The 9,249-nt window shown below is 42.6% G+C and overlaps 1 long non-coding RNA gene across 2 annotated transcripts in view; it reads left to right on the forward strand.

Annotated features, from left to right (window-relative positions):
* Nucleotides 1-3,344, forward strand: part of LOC113621810 (uncharacterized) — a 7,819-nt gene extending 4,475 nt beyond the window's left edge. For both annotated transcript variants that reach the window (XR_003433314.1, XR_003433318.1), the window contains exons 3-4: nt 316-467; nt 2,161-3,344. This is a non-coding gene — a long non-coding RNA (uncharacterized LOC113621810). The remainder of the gene's footprint in view (nt 1-315; nt 468-2,160) is intronic.
* The last annotated feature ends 5,905 nt before the right edge of the window (nt 3,345-9,249 follow it).

Raw genomic sequence — 9,249 nt, forward strand, 5'->3', positions numbered from 1 at the left:
ACACACACACACACACACACACACACACACACACACACACACACACAGCTTCCTTCACTTCCTGCCTCAGGACTTTTTCTCATCTAGTTCCCTCTTCTCAAAATACTTTCCCAGGCCCACCTCCATGAATGCAGATTTTACCTGTCTTGCCAGCATCCTCTACTGATGTGAAAATAATTTCTCTATCTTCTGAACAAGGCACGCACTGGATTGTCCCATTGCACTGTAATTTTTCCGAAGTGTGTTTGATCTGCTCCTGTCAAACATACAGCTCTTCACGGTGGGCTCCATATCTCCTTCATTTCTCCTCCCCAGCAGCCATTGGCAACACCTGGAACTTAACGATCCAATGTTATCCAGTGAGGGAGTGAATGCAAGAATCCTTCATCTTGGCTAGAGAAGTAACACAGTTGTTATCGTCTCTCTGGAAGACTGGTCATGTTATCTTAGACCATGACTCTGGGCAGGTACCAGGAGGGATGAGGGAGAGGGGGAGGATTTAATATTTGTTGTTTGTTACAATGTGCCCTGTGTGCGAGATTCTAGAGAAACCGTGCACCTCAGATTGGGGCTTGAACCCACAAGGCTGGGACTCAAACCCAGCTGAAACCCACAGTCTTCCAAATGAGATCACACACCTGGTTTCAGGATTTAGTGAAGCTCAGGTTCTTGATGTCTCATCACAGAAAGAATTCAGTGAGAGACAAAGTGATAGGTAACAAATTGATTTATTTAGAGAGAAACACTCCACAGACAGAGTGTGGGCCATCTCAGAAGGTGAGAAAAGCACCAGGGTATGGGGTTGTCAGTTTTTACAGGGGTGGGTAATTTCATAGGCTAATGAGTGGGAGAAGTATTCCAGCCATTTCAAGAAGGGGTGGGGATTTCCAGGAATTGGGCCACCACCCACTTTTTTTTAATTTATTTATTTATTTATTTATTTATTTTTGGCTGGGTTGGGCTTTCTCTAGTTGCGGCAGACGGGGGCTACTCTTCGTTGCGGTGCGTGGGCTTCTCATTGCAGTGGCTTCTCTTGCGGAGCACGGGCTCCAGGCTCACAGGCTTCAGCAGTTGTGGCTCGCAGGCTCAGTAGTTGTGGCACATGGGCTCTAGAGCGCAGGCTCAGTAGTTGTGGCGCACGGGCTTAGTTGCTCCACGGCATGTGGGATCTTCCTGGACCAGGGCTTGAACCCATGTCCTCTGCATTGGCAGGTGGATTCTTAACCACTGCGCAACCAGGGAAGCCCCGCACCACCCACTTCTTGATCCTTATGGTCAGTCTTGGGACTGTCATGGAGCCTGTGGGTGTGTCATTTAGCTTGCTGATGTGTTACAGTGAGCTTATACTGAGGCTCAAGATCTAATGGAAATCGACTTGTCCTACATCTTGGACCCATTTTGTTCAAATCAGCTTACGTTATGTCCTCGAGCTATGTCATTCTTTCCAAAGTTGTGCCCTGCCCCCTTCCCTCCCGTTTCACTAGGTCTTGTCACATTTAGCATATATCAATTTTACAAATTATCTAAGGATATAGTTCTGCTCTGGGAGTAGACATAGAATTAAAGCAATGGTTGCTTTTCAACTTTATATCAAATAAATTCTTTAAAAAAATACTCAAGGTTAACTTTTTCCAGGAAGAATTAAGCACAAGTGACAGTTTAAATATTTGATGTGTCCTGCTCTATAGCTGAGCTTAATTCTCTTCTCAAGACTATTGTACCAGCCTGTGATGCAAACACTTGACCAGATCAGATAAGCATCAGCGTTTTGTAAAGAGATGAAAACTTGGTAAACAATAGTGGTAGGCTTTTATTAAATGCAGTATTAAAGATAATGAAGTCTATTACAAAAGGTCTGTTTACTCTCTATTCTTCACATCTCATTGTACAATGGGAAAAAATTATCTCCGTGTAAAAAAGGAATAGATTATCAGACTTCCTAAATGAATATTTTCTCCCTGTTTTGAGAGGGAGAAAAGACTTGGATTTTTCTTGAGGGGAAAATGGTATCACAAGCTACTTTCTTTATTGGTTTTGAGAAATCAAGCCAATGTAGACTAATGATAGTTTGTATCTGCCCATGAATTTCTGCACAATTTTACCCAGCTTTGCAGCCCAGTTTTCAGCCAGAGGCTGTAATCATTGTTTGCATTTTATCAGATCGCAGGAACAGCTTATCTGAATGCAGTCTGGCCCATCCCAACTCACCCTTGCACAAGTCTGCTGGCTTTTGACCTCAGGTAAGCCCAGAACATAGGAGAGCTGTGACCACACCTGGAAGCCAGTGAAACTTCAAAAGTCAGTCAGTCTAGTCTGACAGGGGGCCAGTCTGTGGTAGTAGAAATGTTGATGGATGGAGCTTTAATCCCTCTTGGGTCCACTACCAATGAAAAGTTTCACAGAGACTCAAACACAAAGGGAGACAAGTTATGCCACCTTTTTATTTTAACAAGTATATAATATGCACTTGCTAACTGAACTAGACCTAGGAATAGTGTTGAGAAAATAGACACAATGCCAGTTCTACATGTTAAAACAAAGATAAAACAGGATAGCAACTCCAAGGGAAGGAGTAGGTGAGATAGCTCGGCTGAGATCTCCCAGTGGACCCCTGGATGGACTGGACCTGCTACGTCAGCCAGGAGCCTCTTTTGATAGTGTTGGAGCAGGCTAGGATGAGCCCGGAGACACCCCCCAGGGCCTGTTGAAGGAACACAAACATGGAGCACACATCTTTGTCCTCACAAAACAGCAAGAGGTAGAAACTAATGTCCAGAGGTTTGATGTCTGCAGCCTCGGTCTTGGTGGCCTCTCTGCTTCCTTTAGGAAGCTGTGTAGAGCGGTGTGACTTCTGAAGAGGGTCTGCTCGTTCTTGATGATGTGCGTATCTGGGGGTATGCTTTAGGATGCAGTTTGCCTCATTCGTGGCTGTGATACACGGCCTCACCCACTCTTAGGGAATCACAGCAGATATCAGGGCAGGAGAGAGAATCTCTGCCCAACAGTAGGGATTTGATTAGATTTATATTTCCAGCTACAGTTTTAGGTGAATGAAAAGAGGTCCATGATATATATTTTGACAGCTTAATTGCGGTATAATTTATATACCATAAAATTCATTCATTTTAAGCATACGATGATTTTACATAACTTTATGGAATTGTATAACCATCACTGCACTCTAATAGTAGAACAGTTTCATCAGCCCCCAAAGAAACCTTGCACCCATTTACAGTCATTCCCCACTCTGCCTGCAGCCTCAGACAACCACTAATCTACTTTCTGTCTCTATAGATTTGCATATTCTGGACATTTCATGTAAATGGAATCATAAATTGTGTGGCTTTGCATCTGGCTTCTTTCACTTAGCATAATGTTTTCGAGGTTCACCCATGCTGTAGCATGTATTAATGGTTTCTGTTCTTTTTTATGGCCTAATACTAACCTATTGGATGGATATACCATATTCTCTTTATTCATTATCAGTTGTTGAATATTTGGATTAGTTCAACTTTGGAGCTATTATGAATGACACTGCTATGAATGTATCATGTAAAACTCTCTGTGTGGTCATGTATTTTCATTTATCTTGAGTATACAATGTTTTAAAGTGGAAAAAAGAAGGATAGGCATATAAAGAGGAATCTGAAAGGATATGAACTTAGGTTTTCAAAGTGATTATCGTTAAATGGTAAGATAATTCCTTCTTTTTGCTTACCAAAATTTTCTTACAATAAGCTTATATTATTTTAACTTTTCCTATGTGTCTGGAATAAGACAAAGACAATATAGCGCTCATTTTTTAAGACAAAAAAAAACCCAACAAATATTTGGAAAGTTGCAGTCCCTCTTTTGACAATTGAATCTTCTCGGGAATCCTTAGCAGGTGGTTTGTAGTGAGATATTATTTTGAAATATTTAATGAGATTTTTACCCATATTTCTAACCGTTAGTCCTTCACTCAACCAGTTAGCTTAAGACATTCTGTGTTAGTGCATTCCCAGAGAAAGGGTGGAATAGACCTCGAATTGAATGAGACTAGGTTTCTCCTACCTTGCAGAATAAATTTAATTTTAAGTAGAAGCTCCCAATTATAGACAATTTTCATATTTTTATTTCTCACTCTTGAGTTGCAGACTCAAACTAGTATTCTCTATAGGTTATCCAACCTTTACTTGAGAACCCTCAAACTCAACATGGCTCTAAATTCAACTTCCTGAGTCCTCCCTACATTATACCTCCCTACTTCCAACCATCCCAGTCACAACCCTGAATCATTCCTGACATCTCTCTCCCCCCAACTCCTCTCTTCAATGAGTTGTCAAGTCTAGCAGATTCTGCCCTAAACAGTTCTCTCCCACTTGTCCCCTTGTGTGAGGTCAGGTTCTCATTACAGTGTAGTCCCATCATTGATGCATGTCGCATCCACAAATTCAGCATGAGAGCAGAGAGAGGAGAGAGGTAACCATGGAAATGCCACTGGTGGTCCTTACCACCAGGGTTCTTGTGAGCAGGAGGTGCAAGATGTGAACCTGCCCTCCCACACTAGGTCTCCCAGTCTCTGCCCATCTTTCATTGTCAACTCTCCCACCTCTATGATTTTGTTGTTTAATGGTACCCATTTTTTATTCAGCATGGTCCTCAGTTAAAAGCCAGCTACTGCTTCTGGGGCTCAACCAATAAACAGCAATTAATTCCAAAGCTGGAGGAAAAACAGGCTGGGTTGGGCACCAACAGGGCACCTTCCTAAGTATTTTTCAAGGATAATTTCAAGCAAAAATTTTCACTATATGCTTTCATTTCAATCACTAACACTAACATTAGATGGGGCTCCACTGAATGGTCACCAGGAAAATTCAAAGGCACGTTGAGTACACAATATTAGCACAATCCTACCAAAGAAACAAAAAGAATAAAAATAAATATACACCTAGAATAGTAGGTCAGCAATTCACATTTGCATCCTAAAATGATTTTTTTAAACCAAGGGGGCTTGGTGTTTTCACCTTCCATTTGAACCTTAGAAATTCCCAGTCAGGCACATGATATTTCATTTGTCAGGTTGACTCATAGATTACCCCACTACCTTAATATCTCACCTTTAGATCCTGATCCCCTCTAGTTCCAGATCACCCAGATGGCTGCAGCTGTGTAACCTGAGCCTCAGGTACCTGCAGGGCACTGAGAAGGCTCTGGCAATAAGACACAGCTTCCTTTCTGCAGGTTTTTTATTATAAGTTTTCTCTTTGCTCACACATATGGCTTAATAGACAGGAAAACAACAAGAACCCTTCAAGATTTCCTTAGCAGAAAGATAAGCAGTGTGAATGTTTTCTGGTGGTACTTGCAAATTCCAAATAGGACAGGTCACATTTTTTAGGCCCCCTGTACCATGCACAGATGAAGCACTCAACCATATAACTGAGCCCAGGGGAAGATGCCCAGGCAAGGAGTCAAGAGACTTGGGTTCTAGTCCCAACTCTGCTTATAATGAATAATGAATGTGAAAGCACATTGCAGACTGTAAACACCATGCAAATGTATGAAACGATTGGTATTGGTTTCTATGATTCCTAGCACTGCTTTTCCTATCCCCACTGAACCTTTTCAACATTGTTCTCAAAGTTAGCCTCCAGTGTTCTCTCATGGTCTATTTGACCCTTAATTTGTCAACTTATTGATAACAATAGAACTACTAAACCACAGTTTGACCCAAATGCAATATATATTGAGCCTTGATTTCCCTGAATAGAATGTAGATAAGAAGACTTTCTAGGGCATCAGGCTCTTAAATGGAGGATGACTTAACTGATGCTTAAATCCTCCTTTTCTTTAAAGAGAAAAAAAGTGGTTGTGCATTGGGATGATGGCTGAGTCTCCAATTAAATTCTTTAAAGCACATGGCTTTGATATTTTAGCCCTACCTCTGATTACAGTTAGAGGATTGTGCTTGATCACCATGGCAGAGGTAGAAGAAACAGATTTGATTTTGTTTCCTTCTGTTTTATATTGACTAATGATTACAGTTCAAAAAGTGTCTAAATTGCAATATTTCCCATTGCATATTCCACACTTAATCAAAAGGAGAGCAGCATTCGTTAGGGTAAAGAATAAAGAGAATCGAGAATCCTGGGCAGTTTATCTGATCCTGTTGCTAATCCCCTGCTTACAGTTTGATTATGAGATGACAAGCTTTCATACTTAGTTTGTCCTTCTAGAGAGTGAGTGTAATGCCGGAAGCTCTCCCAGACCCAGCACCGTTTAGCTTGGTTCCTGTCTCTAGTCCCTCTTAGCCTGCCTCATCACTTGTGGGTCAGCCTTGCGTGCATATACAGGTATGTAGCCTTTAGAAATCACCAAATCCCATCCTCCACTTTAATAGGTGAGGAAACTGATCCTCTGGGCAAGATCTGTACCCGACAGAGCCCTAGGTAGCTACCCCTTCCCCCATCAGACCTCTATTTCTACTGTCTCAGAGCTAGGAAATCCCAGCCCCAACCAACAGACCTGCACAGAATGAAAACCTGAAGACACCAGGAACTGGGCCAGAAATGGACTATGACATCCAGATCTCCTCTGAGAATGGGTTCGACCCTGACCCAGGTGGATAGAGTGGAGTCAAGGATTTCCTGTGTTATAAAAGCAGATGACCACTCATTTAAGAAATGGTAACCAGAAAGTAAGACCACCATGGGGTCTGTTTAAAAGATATTGATCGTATCATGCAGGGTTCTTAGTTGTAAATTAGTTGTGAATTAGTCTCTGACAATATAAACAAAATTAATTTATTAAACTGATGTCGAGGAGCTTCCATAGCTTTGAGACTAAAGAGCAGATTCAAAGACTATATAATAAGCTATTTAATTGCTCCCATGGTGACACTCCTAAATGCCACAGCTGGCTGTGGACATTAGTGCTTGTACCCGACCCTAGGTGCTGCCTCTAGAACTGCCGCTATGCTGCATCTGGAAACTGGGGTTGGCCAGTTCTGCTCTGCTTCCTTGATCCACTCATATTAGTGCCTAGACCAGAGACATCTAATTGGCAGAGCCTATCCCGTGTGCCCTGATGGTAAGGGAGATGGAGAAATCGAGTTTCCAGCATTTTCAGTTTCTATATGGAAAACAAGCTTTGCTCCACAAAATGGGAGAGTCTCCAAATGTAGGAAGGAGGAAGGAAGAGATTCAGATGCTGAGACACAAAAAGAGTGACAGATGTCCATGACCCTATAGAAGAAGGGAAAAGAGAATATTATCCTGGAAAAACACAGGGAGAACAACCTTTGATTTGCCCAAGGAACCAGAAGAAAATGAGAAAGAAGTTTTTGGTATTCTCTAAAAAGTTAAAGGCAATGCCTTTTGCAACAAGGACATAAGTAATAAAGAGAGACTCCAATATGAAAAGACAACAGAATAACTGAAATGGGAAATGGACAAATACTTAGGAAATTTAAAAAGTGCCAATAGCAGAATTAATATCCACTTTGGGGGCAAGAACCAAGAGCAGAAATCACCCAGAAAAATCTCGCCAATGACATAGAGGATAAACTTAAGAATCTCTCCTAGATTATGGAAAAAAGCCTAAAGAGATCAAAGTAGAAAGAGAAAATCATCTATGTAAATCAGGGGCCAGAGATCCAACCTGAAAATTATTGGAAGTAAGTCCTTAGGAAGAAAACAGGACCTGGCTCGGAAACAGTCACTGGTCAGAAACACTGACTAGGGCATCAGTAGAGGAAACTTTCCCAAGCTGCGGAGGTTACCTGGGTGTGCAAGTCACAGGCGCCACACTGCATTCAAGGCAAAACCAAAGACAAGAGATTCACACGCACACACATCAGGGTGGAATGTTTGTAACACGGAGTAAAGCAAAACGACAACAACAAATCCCGTAAACGTCTGGGTGGCAAAAGGAGTTTACCTAGCAAGGAATAAAAATCACTTTAGCCTCAGGACTTCCCTGGTGACGCAGTGGTTAAGAATCCGCCTGCTGATGCAGGGGACATGGGTTCAAGCCCTGGTCCGGGAAGATCCCACATGCGGCGGAACAACTAAGCCCATGCGCCACAGCTACTGAGCCCTCATGCCTAGAGCCCATGAGCCACAACTACTGAATCCCACGCACCTAGAGCCTGTGCTCCACAAGAGAAGCCACCACAATGAGAAGCCCGCGCACCGCAACAAAGAGTAGCCCCCGCTTGCCACAACTAGAGAAAGCCCACGCCCAGCATTGAAGACCCAACGCAGCCAAAAATAAGTAATACGTTAATTAATTAATTTAAAAAATCACTTTAGCCTCAGCTTTTTGGGCCATAATACAATGTCAAAAGTAAATAAAATAAGATTGATATCATTTGGGGGAGAAAGGTTTTGACCAAATGAACATGTTTTACTTGTGTGAAAGCAACAGAAAGACATCTTAGGTGTGAAAAAGAAAATACTCCAAGGTCTCGCTTCTGAAAGTATGGTCTGTGGACCAGCAGTACCAGCACCATCTAGGAGCTTGTTAGAAATGCGGAGTCTCCAGCCCTCCGGACCTACTGAATTAGAATCTGCATTTTACCCAGATCCTCAGGCAGTTCCTATGCCTGTTACTGCCTGAGAAACACTGGTTTAAGACGAACCCTACAGACCAAGAATGGAACCGAAGTTATGAACTCGGGAATGGTGAAGTGATGGTTTAAATGATTGGCAAACTGCTCTGTGAACTGTCAACAGAGCCCCCACCTCATCAGAAGGTCCCTGAGGAGCACAGTCAAGATCACCCATGACTAAACAGGTGGGACGAAGCATCTGCAACAATAGGAAGCATTGGTGCCCTCTTGCAGTAGCGTCTGGATCGAAGTTTCCCTTTCATGGCTTTCATTGTGGCATTTTATCTCTTCTGAGACTAATACTGTCATTGGACACAAGAAATTTCTCTTTCAGGACCTATCGCTTAATTATTGAGAAAAACAATTAAGTGTGATTAAAACAATGTTTAAAAAAAATCAAAACAGTTAATGTCTGTTTAAAAAAATACCGGAAGAGGGCTTCCCTGGTGGCTCAGTGGTTGAGAGTCCGCCTGCCAATGCAGGGGACGCGGGTTCGTGCCCCGGTCTGGGAAGATCCCACATGCCAGCGGAGCGGCTGGGCCCGTGAGTCATGGCCGCTGAGCCTGTGCGTCTGGAGCCTGTGCTCCGCAATGGGAGAGGCCACAACAGTGAGAGGCCCGCGTACCACAAAAAAAAAAATAAAAATAAAAAATACC

Source organism: Aethalodelphis obliquidens, unplaced genomic scaffold (genome assembly GCF_003676395.1).
Source record: "Aethalodelphis obliquidens isolate GAN/ISIS:26980383/991018 unplaced genomic scaffold, ASM367639v1 scaffold1, whole genome shotgun sequence".
NCBI lineage: Eukaryota > Metazoa > Chordata > Mammalia > Artiodactyla > Delphinidae > Aethalodelphis > Aethalodelphis obliquidens.